This window comes from Limulus polyphemus, unplaced genomic scaffold, assembly GCF_000517525.1.
Source record: "Limulus polyphemus unplaced genomic scaffold, Limulus_polyphemus-2.1.2 Scaffold142, whole genome shotgun sequence".
Taxonomy (NCBI): Eukaryota; Metazoa; Arthropoda; class Merostomata; order Xiphosura; family Limulidae; genus Limulus; species Limulus polyphemus.
Genome location: NW_013665752.1, coordinates 174,837 through 180,130, shown reverse-complemented (window position 1 = coordinate 180,130; position 5,294 = coordinate 174,837).

Here is a 5,294-nt window from a genome sequence, read left to right as displayed (position 1 = left end):
CCGGTTTCTAGCGTTATAAGTCCGCAGACATACCGCTGTGCCACTAGGGGCTAAAGAGTATGCTATTGTAATTATTATTTTTCATGCTTATATTGAACAGTGAAGATTTGAGTTTGCTAGACATTTCGTAATAAAAGACCTATAACTAAACACATTTTTTATTCTCAAATTTTTACAACGGACTCATTCTATTCTTTCTTACTTGCTTCGAATCGATTGAACAAAGTGAATTATGTTATGAAACATATTCGAAAACTTTTTGAAACCTTATTATGAATCACTTGTATGATATCATACTAAATTATAGTCATGTACAAATTTACAGATGTATAACGCCATCTGTTGAGGATGAAATAATACTATTTTTCAAATAATGTTTTGTTAATTGCAGTTCACATCGAGATCTCCGTGGCTGATCTCAATACAACGTCTTATAAGATCGTGTCCCATCTCCATCTTCACAGTAGCAGATTAGGTTCTGACTGATACAGCAACTTAATGACTCACTCTGATAAGAACATTTATTACTACTTTTAGCAAGAAATCAGGAATCAAGTTAATTAATTTTTGAATAGTTGTTGTAACATTAATAATGCATTGTATTAAAAAGCGTTTATAAAAACTTATTAACTGTGCTAAATTCTTCCAACCCTTAGGATCAGGACAATCAGTTTTCACTTAGTCAATATATATAATTTTGTTGAATACGATTTTTTGAAGTCTTTTTCTATGCAGACGGCTGACTTTGCCAGCCAAAATAAAAGGAGACTTCAGTTCTTTGGCAAATTCTAAACATTGTGCTGTCAGTAGCTTTTTGTGCATCAGTATAATATGTATATATTGGTTATTATTTGGAACATTCTTATTATTTATATGACTTATAAGTTTGTAGTACGCAGCAAACAATTTAATTTATGTTCTATATATATTTGCACGTGTAATAAAGCACATTTTACTGTATGAAATTGTTGAATAATGTAGCGTTTTTATTGTTAAACAATTTCATTCATCTACTACTACCTCACCCTCCAATGTTTCATACTTTCCGACGTGCCTCTATAAGGTAATATAAGGACAGAGGTTTTAGTACATGACTTCAGGTACAGGAATAAAATGCACTTGTGTGATTTCTTTAATATATTTATGGAATATTAAGACCATAGAAAAATGTTTAATTGTCAATTATAATATTTTTTTATTGAAAAGTCAAATCTGACTGTGTTTATCCCAACAGTAATTTTCATACCTTTTTTATCAGTGAATTGTAATTTTTTTTTACCAGTGAACTATAACAGTCTCTAAAATTCATTTACTTATTGTTATTCCTTACGTTTAGTTTCATTACAAAGTATTGACTGACTTCAGGGACCGTGGCACCCTAATGAATTACAAAAGTCAAAATCAGAAAAAAATTAATAAATAGAAACTTGTAAATTATTGTCAATAAAGAGTACAGAATTCCTTTGAGTAAGTTGTTCTTCAATCATAGACATGACCAACAGTTTAGTGTTCCTAGAACTATGAATCCAAGAATTCATGTTTCACGTCGTTGTCGCACAAAACGCACTCCGTAATTCAGAGTCGTCGGTGGGTTATAATAATGAGGGTCAAACCCCATTATTCAGTCAGATAAGAATAACCCCAAAGTTGGCGATGGGTGCTGTTCAGTAACCGCTTCCCTTCTCGTCTACAAAATCTAAATTATGGTCAGTTATGCGCCGATAGCTCTCTGCATAACTTTGCGCGAAAATTCTCAAATAACAATAACGTTCGATCGAAAAAAATATGAAAGTTAGAATGGGTTAAAGTAAATACTTGAGAATTCATGTCAGTTAGTAGTTCTTGTATTCACAAAAGAAACGACCAAAGCTTGTTAGTACATTGGTGTGGAAATCCTATGATTAGGTATTTGTTCTGTTTCACAAGAGATCTTAACTATGATTTTTAGTAAAGAGTGAGTAAATCCTTTTGAGTGGCTGTTTTTGTGTATATATGTGTGTGTGTTTTATTATTCATAAAGTTACATATTAGTAAAGATTATGGAATTACTTTCTATCAGTAATTATAAAAATTCCCATAAGTATTTGTCATGGCTTTACAGTAAAGATAGTGAAATGCCTGTGAGTAGGTGGTTGTTATATTGCATGGAAAAACGAAATATGTTTGGATCAAAGAACTTAATATGGCTTAATAGTATAGTAATGTAAAGTAAAGTAACAGCAGTGGTTCTATTGCAAAGAAGTACTTATTACCGTGTATTTGAATATATATAGTGGAGAATAGCTTAGAATAGTTATTGTTTCACTTCCCGTGGTTGGTTAATAAATATATGGAAATTACAGTAGGTTTCAAAACGTTATATTTCGCAAAAAAAAAAAAACATAAAACTTCTTGGTAGTAAAAAGTGTGGTAATTCTATAACTGTTTCTTGTTAAGTAGGTAGCTTGCTCTTTTTGGAAGTTACTATTAATTACTGTGGTGAAACTTGTATATAACGTCTATCCTAAATCTCCAAAGCTAGCCGAACCTAGTAAGATATTATTAGGATTATGACCGAAAATATCGTTAATAGCGAGGGTACCTACGTGAAGAAGTAATGTATTTTAATCTTTATAAGTATGAACTAAGGAAAGGTATATTTATTTGGCTATATTGATTACTAGATTTATAAATGTTGGAGGTATCTACACTTTACAAAATTTAAACTTCAAAAACAGCTAAAATTAGACAGAAAAAATATATCATTTAAAAACAACGTGGCATCATCAGGTATTCAGCACAATTGAACACGACACTTAAGTACACCTAACTAGTGACGTCAACCATATAACCTTGAGCTAGCATAAGTATAAACCTAATCTTGTGTTACTTTTATTAAAGGTTTGTATTCCTTTATTAAAATTGCTTCTTTTATTTTACCTTTATTAATATTAGGTTCTCGACAAATAATTTTAACAATTTTATTTTCATTACAATGTTCTTTATTTTTAAAATTTTGGTAGACATGTGACGGAGCATGTCCTTGTTCTGCTATTCTAGTACTTAAATTTCTACCAGTCTCCCCTATATAGATAATATTACAGTCCGTACATTCTACACTGTAAACTACTTCTTTCTCAATATTAGTCGGTTTAATTCTATTTTTAAATATTATATTAATCTTTTTTCCTGGTAAAAATACAAATTTTCCTACAACTGGAAGCTTATTTATCCTTTCTATTTCTTTCCAAAGCCTTTTCATCGTATTTGTTAGGCCAGGTCATAAGGAATTACACAATAAACCAAATTATATGAATGGTTTTTCTTTTTTTCTATCAACTTATCAGTTTTTAAGTATTTTTTAACCACACTAATAGGATAATCATTCCTCTTCATTAGTACATTTTCCAGATAATGTACTTCCTTATCCAGCTATTCTTTTGAACTACAATTAGTTTTACAATAGCTTATAATCCCTATTTTTTTAAATTTGTGATGAGCTGACGACCAGTTCAAGTACAAATCAGTATGAGTTTTCTTTCTAAATACCTTTGTTTTAAAAGCATTATTAACCCTACTAACCATAATATTGAGAAAAGATAACTCACCTTCATTCTCATTCTCATGGGTAAATTTGATATTAGGGTTCAGTGGATTTAAAAATACTAAAAACTGTTCAACCATTTGTCCAGAAGCAAACCCAGTAAGTGTATGGTCAACATATCTGACAAAAAAACAACAACATAATCCTACATTAACTGTATTTCTAACTTTATAATCCAGCATTTTCATAAAGATATTAGCTAGAATATGTGTTAATGGACTGCCCATACTTATTACCTCAATCTGATCATAAAATCCCTCATTAAATTGAAATAAAATTTGTGTTGTTCTAAAAATTAACATTCGTTTTAAAACACCTGAAGAAAGTCGTGTTCTTAGATTTTCATCTTGTGTAAAACAAGAAAGAACACAATCAATAGATATGGTTGACGTCACCAGTTAGGTGAATACCTGATGATGCCATGTTAACAGTGGCGAAACGTTGTTTTTAAATGATATTTTTTTTTCTATCCCATTTTAGCTACTTTTGAATTTTAAATGATTACTGGGTTGATTTATAAGTTCACTATCAGTAGGCAGCTTGCTGTGATCGAAAGTTAATATTAATTATTATGTCTTGCTAGTAGAGAGCGAGTAATTACTGCAACAAGTTATTTGCTCTATTTCATAAAATAGTATATGAGGGATTGGCAGTACAGAATGCAGAATGGGTAGTCATTTCATCATGCAGAACTTTATGTACCTTGTAGGTATAATTCTTCTTATGACGTAGTTGTTCCAGCGTATAGAACATTTTACTATGGCTTTTAAGTAGCTTTTGTTTGGTCTATATATGCTCTGCCCACCACGGGTATCGAAACCAAGTTTCTAGTGTTGTAAGTCCGCAGACATTCCGCTGTGCCACTGGAGGGGCTTGTAAGTAGCTGGTCATTCCATTGCAATAGAGAACATGTTATGTTTTGAATGTAAGGAGATTAGGGACCTTCTCCATTGTACAGAAGAACTTGTCGTGTAGGGACCTTCTCCATTGTACAGAAGAACTTGTCGTGTAGGGACCTTCTCCATTGTACAGAAGAACTTGTCGTGGCTTCTTGGTAGAGTGTAGAATTTCGGAGTTTTGTTCCATTGCACGTAAGAAATTCCTGTGAATACGTAATTATTTCATTGTTTTCATACGGATTGCAAATACAAAATCCTTCTGAGTAAATACTTATTCCTTTGCAGATGTATTGTTAGTTACTATTGGGAATCCCCGTGTAATTGTAGGTAATTTTGTTCAACTCCGCAAAGGAACTTAAACTTACCTGGCTTAATATTTAAACAATTGTTACTCTCTCGTCTGTAGGTAAATGTCCCATTGCACTCAAAAACTAGTCATGTATTGATACTATAGAATTCATAATTCTTGTGACTATGTTCTTGTTTTATTCCACAGAATAATTTACCATGCTTCATTATTAACGAGTCTGAAATTAGTCTTTGTAACTGTTTACTGTTTACTCCATTGAAGAAAACAACTTACTATGACTTTTCAACATATAAAGCAAAATTTCCTGTAAGTAAGTATTTATTCCACTGTGCAAAACTTACAGTGGTTTACTAGCATAGAGGGCAGAGTTTTGTGAGAAGTTTTGTTTTTTTGTTTTGAATTTCGCGCAAAGCTACACGAGGGCTATCTGCACTAGCCGTCTCTAATTTAGCAGTGTAAGACTAGAGGGAAGGCAGCTAGTCATCACCACTCACCGCCAACT